Source organism: Triticum urartu, chromosome 7 (genome assembly GCF_003073215.2).
Source record: "Triticum urartu cultivar G1812 chromosome 7, Tu2.1, whole genome shotgun sequence".
In the NCBI taxonomy this organism is placed as follows: domain Eukaryota; kingdom Viridiplantae; phylum Streptophyta; class Magnoliopsida; order Poales; family Poaceae; genus Triticum; species Triticum urartu.
Window position 1 is genome coordinate 521,047,206 of NC_053028.1, and position 13,342 is coordinate 521,060,547.

Consider the following 13,342-nt stretch of genomic DNA (forward strand, 5'->3'; position numbering starts at 1 on the left):
AGTAAAGAGTATTACCGAGAATCATGCTGAGTTTTCTACCCATCTTGCTGCTTTTATCTCCCCTGCTTGGGTATGTATGCATACCCAAAATAATACATCTTGGAATTCAGCAAGATGCATTGCATATTTCAACCAAGGAACAGCCGTTGGCATACCCATCTGCATGCTGGAAACCGGAAACGGCCACCAATCCAGCTTCTTCCTGAAAAACAAAGCAGAGAAGAATTGGGTAGAGATATAATGGGAGATACACATGAAGGTTGGCTTATTTGCTTGGAGGTTCACGACGATGCCCAGAGGAACACGGTGTGGTTAAGATGTGGCGACAGAGGATGTTGGTCGGCGCGAGCTGTAGGAGTCGGAGTCGAGGCACCGGCCGATGGGAGAGGAGAGCCCCTCCGCTCGTCGGAGGAGCCATACTTCTATGGTTGGATGGTCGGAGGAGGGGCGGCCTGCCTCGCCTCCGAAGGTCGGTGTCAGTTGGTGCCCTCCGCTAGGAACTCCGGGTTGGAGAGGATCCTTGGGAGATATGAGACCTCAGGGGTGGAGAGAGCTGGCAAGTTCGGGACGGCGGTAAGATCCCACCTTCCAGGGAGGCAGAGAGCACCGGAGAGCCGGCGGCTGGGACTCCATTGTGGGCTGGCGGCAGGGGCTTACGGTGGCGGCTGCAAGGGGATTTTTTTGAGTCGCTGCAAGGAGATGGGAGAAAGAATAGGCCTGAGAGAGAAGAAGGTAGGACAGGTGGAAAATAAAATGAACCGCTTTTTCACTTGCCCGTGGCATAGTGGGTAATTTCTGTCAAACTCGATTAATCTACACCGTAATTACTCAGTCCCGTTAGATTAACGGCTCGTAATTACTGATTAACGCAGTAATTTCTAGGGAGTCACAAATTAGTATAGGTATAGATTGTATTGCTGTCTTTTCCCATTAAGTAGTGAACAAAAATGGGACCAACCCAGACATGATGCTTGTTGCTTTGTTACAACAAATTCAGCATCACCCCCTTTTATAAGCTTTGTCGTTCTTTATACATGTTGAAACAAGGCATTGTTAAGATAATGTCTCAGTCAATATGAATGAATCACACTGATGGAGAATTGCTACTCTCCTGCTTTGTTTCCCATTAAGATAAAGTAGATCAGTAGATGCTTTTCTTCTGGGAGTACAAGTCATCAACCGTTATTTCTTAGTAATTGTTTCCCTTATACCTATTGTTGCTTACAGGGATATCAAAATTAAAGCTCGGTTTTATTCCGACTTCGATTTTAGTTGAACTGCACAAAAGGAGCCAATGTGTAAGGCAAACTGCTGCATTACTCCGTCTAGTTGGTCGTTCCACTTTGCAGAAAGAAGCAGTCACTGTTTGCGCTACATTACAGAAGGAATGACCGAGAAGCTTTACAGAGTATTATTAGACACCGGTGACATGACTAGTCTGCAGAGACCATTGGCAATTTAACAATACGTGGAGTGCCCTAGGCAAAAAGTGCCCAATCAAGTATAAAAGCTACGACAGGACTCCACGATCATAGGCATTACATATTTTGAATGGGAAAAGCTTGTCAAAGTTTAATCATTGATGTTAGCAAGAAGACATTAGTTTAATATATTGGAATTGGAAAACCTTGTCAAAATTTGCTCATTTGTGTTAGCCAGAAGACATGCATTTGATATTTTTGAGTGGGACGCCCTTGCTGTGAGCAGCGTTGAGTGTTTTTTCCTATTCCAGTGTTCAATTTAGAAGTAAATAGTTACTCTGCTGAGATATTCCTGTGTTAAGAGTTTGTTCTGAATATTGTCTATGTAATGCCAGGCCTTGTGTTTGATTGCAAAGTTGAGCTTGGAATGTTGTGGCATGCGGCATCACGAGTTGTTCACCGTGCCTCCTGAGAATAATGCTTCGTATTGTTTTGCATGTCGATCTAATGCCAGTGATTATCTTGTTAAGAAGATCATCCTCTTCTGTTGTTTCCGTGCTTAAGAAGTTCATCATCTGATGTTTCATTCATAGCCTATACGACAAGTCGGGTAGGTTAGACGTGAAACCATATGATCTTCCGACCAACTCATGATATTAGGCCGTGATTGGATCATCGTTTTCCAACCAAAACCACTTGTAAAACTAACACTTGTAAATTAAAGCAGATGGTCTCGGGCGAAGCCGAAGGCGCTTGGTTGGTCGATTTCGACTAGTAAAATATCGGAAGTACTTGACACACAATAAAAACGCTGAACGACACTTGGACGATTGCTAATCCAGACGTTAGCTGCTGTTTCAGCCTTGCCCATGGATGGCATGATACGCACGACGTGCATGTATCGTCTCGTAATGTCGTCCATATAGCAGTGCTCGTAAAATATACACTGGTCTCTCAAATTACACGCGTAACCCGCCGGTTTTACTTACAGACCTCGGGCCCTCGCTTTCATTACGCCTGTATTTTATGCGTTGTTTTCGATGATGAGTAAATTACACTTGTATGTTAATACAGGTTTGAAATAAACCAGAGCTCCCAAGCGCGGCCTTACCATTTCATGCCGTATCATTTTCTCGAAGGTGCTCATAGGTGTCCGATGATCCTGGCTTCCTGAATGAGTAGCGGGCACTGTATCAGACCATCCGTAGGGCCCGCGAGGCCCTCTCCGTTGTCCTTCGAGTTGTTGCGCTTGCCGTGGCGCCGAGCATTGTTAATATCGTCAACGAACATGAGGATTCAGGAGATGACTTTATTTTGACTGGATGACACTAGGGACCCACTAGGGCCATAGCCGTACGTACGCAAGTGCCTCCTTATTATGTACAACTATATTTTTTTGCTTTCTCCTGGTTTTGTGACATCATGGTCCCACACCATTGTCAACCTATGTAGTCAATATAAACGAGAGAATTGCACAAGGTGCGGCCGACAGGTGGGACCAAGCAGCTCGAGCAGTATTTGTGTTTTTGAGGCGTGAGCACTGCAGAGTTTTTCTTGGCGATGATTTCGTTGTTGTTCAGAGGAGAGCAGGGTATTAACCGGGCGGGCTGTGGCCCGTCTAGCCCAGTCCAGATACTAATTTTTTCAAGATGAAAATGGCTAGCCCACCTATACGTCTTTTTGAGGAATACCCAGGCAAGGTCAACTTGTTATTCTCCGCCCCGCTAGGCTGCAAATCTTTCCTAGGAGGGATGCATTAGGCTTAACAGGAAAATGGGCTTTAAAAAATAATAAATGGGATGTAATTATAAAAACTGGGAAGTAACTATGAAAAAATGCACCAAACACGAAATTAGTTTATAAAATATTATTTATGGATTTTGAAAATCTTAAATTTTCATTGTTGCGCGCGCAATGTTTCGTTGGATTTTTACGTACTACAAATTTATATTTAATCTGACTAGAAATTTCGGGATAAAAATATTTCGTAGCCCATCAAAATGTGGGAAATTTTATTGAATTCTGTCTTCAACGGTTGGTTGGAATTATTAATCATTGTCCTAGCTAGAAAATGGGATGTACTTTTAACAAAATGTAAATGGGTTGTTGTAAATTCCATTAGAATTCTAAAATGGGCTGTACATTCTTACAAAACGCAAATGGGCGATAAGTTCTCTGCCACACACTTGTGGGCCTACTAAGTGACGCGTCCCCTAAAAAAATAAGTTGACGCATATGCAAGTCTTTGCCAACTTATTATAGTCAACACATGGTTCTAGCAGCAGTGGCCGTTGGATGTCTATCCAACGGATGTCGTGCTTCTTCTTCAATCTCGGATATTCTTAGCTTTGGCCGCCCAAAAAATGATTCCTCCCCCTGACATCTGGGGCGCATCGTTTCGGAGGCTGACCTGTGGGCCTACTAAGTTGGAGCATACCAAGGGCTTTGTCAACTTAGTCAATAATAAATGTTTCTAGCTTCAGTGACCGTACGATGTCCATCCAACGGCCGTAGTGCTTCTTCAACCTCTGGTCTTCTTGGTCCAGCCGCCCAAAGCAGCGCCGGTCGTGCCGCCTGCTCCTACCTCCCATGGCCGGCTGTGCTGCCGCAGAGGCCTCACCACCCCCATACTACTCCCACCACTGGCCAGGCCATCCCTCCACTCACCCACACCCCCTGTTATTCTGCGGCGATGGCAACCTCACACCGCAGCCGAACAAGTGAACCCTCGTACTCCTCTCCGCGCGGGCTTCCACTGGTGCGTCTTCCCCGGCTTTGCGTCGTCCCCTTCCTAGGCCTCGCCGTCGTACAGACCACTGCCCTCGTGCTCTCGGCACGGCATGGTCAACGTGGTCAACGACCGACTTCCATCGGAAGAGTACTGTACGTGGAGAGGCTGACAGCTGGGTCCAGGCGGCCGCAAGGAAGTGCCTCCTTATTACGCGCAAAATAATTATTCCTCCACCTTACAGCAGGGACCCAGCGGACGGGCCACCTTATTTCGCGAAAAAATATTTCCCCCTGACTGCTCGGACCCACCGGACAGGCCAGCGTATTTCGTGAAAAAAACATTGCCCCCGCTGTCAGCTCGGACCCACCGGAAGTGCCTCCTTATTACGCACAAAAAAAATGAATACTCCCCCTGCTAGCTGGGACCCACCATTGTGGGAGGCTGACTTGTGGGCCTACTAAGTTGAGAGGGACGGGGGCCTTTGTCAACTTTAGTCAATATGAACGATTCTAGCTCCAGTGACCGTACGATGTCCATCCAACGGTCGTAGTGCTTCTTCAACCTCTGCTCTTCTTGCTCCAGCCGCCCAAAGCAGCGCCGGTCGTGCCGCATGCTCCTGCCTCCCGTGGCCGGCGGTGCTGCTGCAGAGGCCTCACCGCCCCTACTATTCCCACCGCTAGCCAGGCCCTGCGGCGACGGCAGCCTCACACCACAACCGAACCAATGAACCCTCGTACTCCTCTCCGCGCGGGCTTCCACTGCCGCGTCTTCCCTGGCTCCTTGTCGTCCCTTTCCTAGGCCTCGCCGTCGTCCACTGCCCTGGTGCTCTCGGCGCGGCGTGGTCAACGTGGTCAAGGAACGACTTCCATAGGACGTGGACTGTACGTGGAGAGGCTGACAGCTGGGTCCACGGCCGCAGCAAGGAAGTGCCTCCTTATTATGTGCAAAATAATTATGCCTCCACCTGACAGCGGGGACCCACCGGAAGGGCCACCTTATTTCGCGAAAAAACGTTTCCCCCCTGACTGCTGGGACCCACCAGCTACACCTTCGCACGCAAGGAAGTGCGTCCAGGCAAAAAAAACAAAATGATTCGCCCCCTGACTGCTGGGACCCACCAGCTACATCTTCGCACGCAAGGAAGTGCCTGAAAGTCGGGACCCACCTGGTCGAAGCGTACGAAGCGTTGTTATTCTGGTCATGAACGTGTACGTACATATATACTGGTCGATGTAGAGGCACGCACGTGTCGTAGTAGAGGTGCGCACGTAGCATGTACACATACGTACAGTGGCCAGGGTGCAAGAAAGAAAATACATCCACGTATGTGTACATACCGGCGGGGTCTCGAACGCCTACTCGCGCATACGTACAACCAGGGCTCGTGTACATGGCTGGGTCGAAACGGAGAAACAACGCTGTCGTCGTGTTCATGGATCGGCAACGGAATGCGTCCTGTTCATGGGGAGGCAACGGAATGTGTCATGTTCATCAGGAGGGCTTGGACGGAACATGCGATCGAAACGAGGCCTGGCGTATCGCAGAACGGAGGAAACGGCCTTGTGTTCGACCGGCCACGTTCGAAATGGGATCCTGTTCATCGGGTGGTGTCTGGCGTACCGCAAAATGGAGGAAACGGACCTCCTACGTTCGAAATGGGGGTCCTGTTGATTGGGAGGGGTGTGGCGTACCGCAAAACGGACAAAACGGACTTGTGTTGGAGCGCTACGGTCGAAACGGGGGTCCTGTTCATCGGGAGGGGTGTGGCATACCACAAAACGGGACTCCACGGGATACTGTTCATCTCCACCGTCGACCCCCTCCAGCCTCCACGAGCTACTGTTCATCCACCGTCGACCTCCTCCAGCCTCCACCTGCGACTATTCATCCACGGGCTCCTGTTCATCCAGCCTCCACCGCGCGCTACTCCACCAGCTACTGTTCAACCAGCCCTCTCCACGGACTCCTGTTCAACCACCCCTCCACGGGCTACTGTTCATCCTGCCCTACACTGTCTACTATTCATCCTGCCCTCCACGGGGTGGTCCTGTTCATCCAGCCCTCCACGGGGTCCTGTTCATCCAGCCCCAACCGGCTCGATCGATCGGGGTCCTGTTCATCCAAAGGCAACACGACGGGGTCCTGTTCATCCACCCCCACCGGGAACTGTTCATCCATCCCCCCTTGCAACACTCACTGTTCATCCAGAGGCAGCATTGATCGGCTTCAGTTAGCAGCAGTAGCGAAGCAATCGCTCGATCGGGTTCAGTTAACAGCCATCGATCGATCGCTCGGGTTCAGTAACGCGTAGCCTGAAGTGCAATCGCTCGGGTTCAGTTAGAGCCCAACGCCTCGCTCAGGTTCAGATAGAGCCAACGCCTCGCACACACGCGCGTACGTGTACGACAGAAACGCGCATCGCTCGGCCCCAGACCTCCCACCGTAACCAGGAACTCCCCGAAATTTTCCTCCCCCTCGCTTCTACCACGGTTTTTTCCATCATGGACGGCCCAAAGAATGTCATGCAGCTGCGTCTCCGACCCACCCAAGACGAAAAGCCCATTTCCTATCATGATTTTTGGTCATAGAAGTAGGAGCCCACCACATCTATGATGATACCGGGTTTTGTCACAATTATCGTCATAGAAGTGTCATATGTATGACACAAAAAAATTTCGTTCGGCCCAAAATGTCACGGATGTGTCTTTTTTTGTAGTGCATCATACAGATACAATCAAGGTCCGACTATGAAACCAAAATAAAAGAAGACTACCCCTAATGCTACAGATCCTCGATCGCCCCAACTGGGCTCCACTACAGATCAACAGGAAACGGAAACAACATAAGGAGCACGATCTTCTTCGAGCTCCTCCTTGAGCTTGGTTGCGTCACCTGCACGGTATCAACGGCACCTGCATACTGGTTTTGGAAGTAATATGTGAGTCACGGGGACTCAGCAATCTCACACCCTCGTGATCAAGACTATTTAAGCTTATAGGTAGGGAAAGGTATGAGGTGGAGCTGCAGTAAGCACTAGCGTATATGGTGGCTACCTTACGCAAATGAGAGCGAGAAGAGAAGGCAAAGCAAGGTCGAGAATCTATGATCAAGAAGTGATCCTAGACTACTTACGTTCAAGCATAACTCCAACACCGTGTTCACTTCCCGGACTCCGTCGGAAAGAGACCATCATGGCTACACACGCGGTTGATGCATTTTAATTAAGATAAGTTTCAGGTTCTCTACAACCGGACGTTAACAAATTCCCATCTGCCCATAACCGCGGGCATGACTTTCGAAAGTACAAGTCCTTGAAGGGGTGTCCCAACTTAGCCCATCACAAGCTCTCACGGTCAACGAAGGATATTCCTTCTCCTAGGACATCCCGATCAGACTCAGAATCCCGGTTACAAGACATCTCGACAATGGTAAAACAAGTCCAGCAAAGCCACCCGATGTGCCGACAAATCCCGATAGAAGTCGCACGTACCTTGTTCTCAGGGAAACACCGGATGAGATTAGCTACGAGTAAAACTAACCCTCAAGTTTCCCTGAGGTGGCCCCGCAGGCAGCTCAATTCGGACCAACACTCAGAGGAGCACTGGCCCGGGGGGGGTGGTTAAATAAAGATGACCCTCGGGCTCCGGAAACCCAATGGAAAAAGGCTAGGTTGTTAGTGCAAATGGTAAAACCAAGGTTGGGCCTTGCTGGAGGAGTTTTGTTCAAGGCGAACTGTCAAGGGGTTCCCATTATAACGCAACCGTGTAAGGAACACAAAATCAAGGAACATAACACCGGTATGACGGAAACTAGGGCGGCAAGAGTGGAACAAAACACTAGGCATAAGGCCGAGCCTTCCACCCTTTACCAAGTATATAGATGCATTAAGTGAATAAGATATATTGTGATATCCCAACAATAATCATGTTCCAACAAGGAACAAACTCCAATCTTCACCTGCAACTATCAACGCTATAAGAGGGGCTGAGCAAAGCGGTAACATAGCCAAACAACGGTTTGCTAGGACAAGGTGGGTTAGAGGCTTGGCTTAGAAAAATGGGAGGCATGATAAGAAAGTGGTAGGTATCGTAGCATAGGCATAGCAAAAGAGCGAGCAACTAGCAAGCAAAGATAGAAGTGATTTCGAGGGTATGGTCATCTTGCCTGCAAAGTTCTCCGAGAAGGCGAAGGCTTGATCCTCGAAAGCGTACTCAACGGGTACCTCGAACACGAACTCGTCTCCTGGCTCTACCCAAAGAAAGAACACAAACAAAGGGAACCACAATCAACAACGGTGCAATGCGCAAGCAACATGATGCAAAACATGGCATGATATGCGGGATGTGATATGCGATGCATATGCATGCTTCGGAAGGGAAAGATTGAATCAGGCCTCAACTTGGGAAACCAAGAGTACCTCTGGAAAGATGAGTTGATTTCGATCAAAATTGAAATAAAGATCACCGGAATCAGATGCACGGTTTGCAAATGGCAAGCAAAACAATAATGGCACAAAGCAGCGATTAACAGCACGAGGCCATCTAGATGCATCAAGAACAACAAGCTACTGCAATCTAACATAACAACAAAACAAATGGCAGGGATCCACTCAAGATGCTTGACAAAAGATGAACACTGAGCTATGGCTAAATCACACCATAGCAGGTTCAAACAAGCATGGAAAAAATGTAGAAGATAACAGGTTACAGACTTAGTGAAAATAACAACATGTCGGTATTTAACATCAGGAAGCAATGTTTAGAGCACGATAATAACATGCTATAGGAACATATCATGGAAAAGCAAGGCATGGCATGAAGCTACAGAAAGCATACAACAAAAGTCCCTTACTGACCATAAGCCAAAAGGGATCAGAAAATACAATGGCAACCATGTGAACATAGCAATTATCGTTAACAGATTCAGACTTAGTAGAAAACTGGAACATGGCAAAACAGATATTAAGTAGGCATGTTTACGAGCTCGATGCACTCACCACAAGGCATTGCATGATAAGCTAAGCATACACCCACCAAGTAGACACGGAATAGAAGCTAAACATGGCAAGAACAACCTCATAGCATGCATGCATCAACTACAACAAGCTCGGCAAAAATGCTTAACACGTAAACATTCTGCCAGGAACATTTTATAGCAAACATAGAGCTCGGTTGAGTCAAGCTAGGGTGCTCCATAATTGCAAACAAAGACATGGATGGATAGAGCACAACCATATCTACAAAACATCCTTACTGAACATGCTCAAAAGAGGCATGGATCAGTCTGTAGCAACATGAATACAAGGCATAAAAATATAATCAGGAAAATGACTTAGAAGAATTCTAAGTCCCTGAAATCAGCTACATTACTAGATCTACTTTGCATGCTTGTGCTAGTCACCACAGAGATCACAAAAATACATGGCATACACCCCAGTAAAGATGACATGGCATACTTCAAAACACATGTAGGGCTCAAGTTCGTAGGAGGCACACTTCAATCATGGCAAAAATGACAAATGTCCAATTACTAATAAGAATCTGAAACTAATATAAACTAGCACTCTTGCAACAGCATTTAGGGCATCAAGATGCGCTCAAATGAACATGGTGCAATGGAATGAAATGAAGTACTCGTTGAGACGAACAATTTGATATGCTACACGCCCAAAACGGAGCCACGGGTGCAGAGTTATGATGCGATGAACAGTGCTAGAAATTATGCAGATCTCAGGACTTAGCAGATTTCACGGCGAGCGTCAAATAGCTAAAAAACGTACGGGCGGGATTTAGAGGCGTAGCTCACCATGGGCTCAGCCCAAAAGTAGAGGAGGCAAGGCAGGCCGGGTGATCTGGGCCGGTCGAAGAGGAGGTGGCCCACGCGGGCGCTCGTCATCCTCCTCGACAGGATCCGAGCGAGTCCATGGCGACGCCGGCGATGTGAGGCAAGGCGGGAGCACTGCAGCAGGTTCGGCCGGCAGGCGATGGGAACGGGCAGATCCGGCCAGCCACTTGCCGGATCCGGTGATTGCAGGGCTTGGCGCGGGCTCTGGCGGCGCGGGGAAGAATGGATGGGCGGAGCTTCATGCTCCGGCGGCGGGAATCCGGCGACCCGGGCAGCGGCAAGGGAGCAGGGAGGTCGGCGCGACGGGGAGGAACTAGGGAGCAGCGATGCAGGCTGGCCGGGTGAAACGCCCTCGATGCGTCTATAGCTCCCACGTGTCGAGGCACGACTTAGAGGCATAACCGCATTGAAAGCAATGTCGCAAGTTAGGCAATCTTCACAACATCCCATGTAATATAGATAATAAAAGGGGAGATACATAGTTGGCTTACACTCGCCACGTCAACCAAAGTGTATAAATAACATTACATCATCCAAACACTCATGGCCCGACTACGGCGCCAAAATAAAAGATAACCCAACATGCGACACGGTCCCGATCACCCCCAACTGGGCACCACTACTGATCATCAGGGAAAGACACGTAGTATCGTTGAGAGTCCTCGTCAAACTCCCACTTGAGCTCAAGCGCGTCACCTGGAGCGAATCATCAGGCCCTGCATCTGGTTTGGAAGTAATCTGTGAGCCACAGGGACTCAGCAATCTCGCACCCTCGCGATCAAGACTATTTAAGCTTAAAAGGTATCGCAAGGTAAATATATGTGGAGCTGCAGCAAGCGACTAGCATATATGGTGGCTATCCTGTTCGCAAAAGAGAGCGAGAAGAGAAGGCAAAGCGCGAACGCATAACTAAAGAGGGCAAACCTGCAGGAAGCATTACTCCAACACCGTGTCCACTTCGCGGACTCCGCCAAGAAGAGGCCATCACGGTAACTCACACGGTTGATTCATTTTAATTAAGTTAAGGTTCAAGTTATCTACAACCGGACATTAACAAATTCCCATCTGCCCATAACCGCGGGCATGGCTTCCGAAAGTTCAAAACCCTGCAGGGGAGTCCCAACTTAGCCCATGACAAGCTCTCACGGTCAACGAAGGAATAGACCTCCTCCCGAGACGTTCCGATCAGACTCGGTATCTCGGTTCTACAAGACACTTCGACAGGTTAAAACAAATCCAACAACACCGCCCGAATGTGCCGAAAAATCCCGATAGGAGCTGCACATATCTCGTTCTCAGGGCACACTCAGATGAACACTACGTACAACTAAAACCAACCCTCGAGTTGCCCCGAGGTGGCGCTGCAAGTGGCTCTATTTGGACCAACACTCAGGGGAGCACTGGCCCCGGGGGGTTTAAATAAGATGACCCTCGGGCTCCGGAAACCCTAGGGAAAAAGAGGCTAGGTGGCATATGGTAAAACCAAGGTTGGGCATTGCTGGAAAAGCTTTAATCAAGGCGAACTATCAAGGGGTTCCCATTATAACCCAACCACGTAAGGAACGCAAAATCCGGGAACATAACACCGATATGACGGAAACTAGGGCAGCAAGAGTGGAACAAAACACTAGGCGAGAGGCCGAGCCTTCCACCCTTTACCGAGTATATAGATGCATTAAGATTACAAGGCAATATAATGATATCCCAACAAGTAAATAATGTTCCAACAAGGAATGGTCTCCAAACTTCACCTGCAACTAGCAACGCTATAAGTGGGGCTAAGCAAAGCGGTAACATAGCCAATCAACGGTTTGCTAGGACATGGTGGGTTAGAGGTTTGACATGGCAATTTGGGAGGCTTGAAAGCAAGTGGTAGGCATCGTAGCATTGGCATAGCAGAAGAGTGAGCAATCTAGCATAGCAAAGATAGTAGTGATTTCGAGGGTATGATCATCTTGCCTACAAAGTTGTCAGAGTTGACTGGATCCTCGAAAGCAAACTCAACGGGCTCGTCGTTAGCGAACTCGTCTCCCGGCTCTACCCAAACAAGACAAACAAGCAAACGGAACACAATCAACCACGTGCAAAGCTCAAACAATATGATGTAAGGATGATATGCTATGCGGGATGCGATGCGGGATGCATATGCAAGATGTGACAGGGAATGCATGTACCTGGCCTCAACATGGAAAACCAAGTGTGCCACTGGAAAGACGAGATGAAATCGCATGAAAACGATATAAAGAACGCCGGGATCGGAGTTACGGTTTGGAAATGGCAAGCAATTTAAATATGACCACGTTTTGGGATTTACAGCAAGTAGCCATCTAAATGCAACAAGATGAACATGCTACAGCACTCAAACATGGCATAAAAATACATGGCAGGGATGCATTCATGGATCTTAACAAAAGTCAAGCACTAAGCTACGGCCAATTTATCCATTAACAGGTTCAAACAAGCATGGCAAAAATGCATATGGTAAACAGATCTCAGACTTAGTGAAATTAACACTTGTCTGGAATTTCAGATCAGACAGCACTCTTCGGAGCATGAAAACTATATGCTACATGACCTGAACATGGCAAAGTAAAGCATGGAATGGAGCTACTCAAAAAGCTTAACAAAAGTCCCTTAGTGACCTTGAGCCAAAAGGGATGAGAAAATACAATTACAAGCATGTGAACATGAAAACAGATATCAAGTAGGCATGTTTACGAGCTCGATGTACTCACTATAGAGCATGTCATGATAAACTAAGCATACATCCATCAAGAATACACAAAATTCAAGCTAGACATGGCAAGAACAATAACATAGCATGCACGGATCAACTACAACATCGTCGGCAAAATCGCTAACAAGTAGACAATCTGCCCAGATTCATGAAATAGCAAAAGTAGAGCTCGATTGACTCAAGCTAGGGTGCTCCATAATTGCAAACAAAGGCATGGATGGATAGAGCACTACAAGATTAACAAAACATCCTTACTGATCATCCTCAAAAGAGGCACGGATCATTAGGAAACAACATGAACATATGGCTATATGAGATAAACAACTCAAGGACTTAGTGGAAATGCTATGTCCCTGAAATCAGCATTACCAAGTGCCTCACTTTGCAAGCTTGTGATAGTCACCAAACACATCACAAAAATACATGGGTTGCACCTCTGAAAATATGGCAAAACCCTTAACAAAACATATGTAGAGCTCAAGGGCATATCATGCACACAATAATCATGGCAAAAATGACAAATATCTAAATGGAGCAGCAGATCTGACAATTAACTCAAGTAGCACTCTTCTAACAGCATTTCGGGCATCAAGATGAAATCAAATGAAA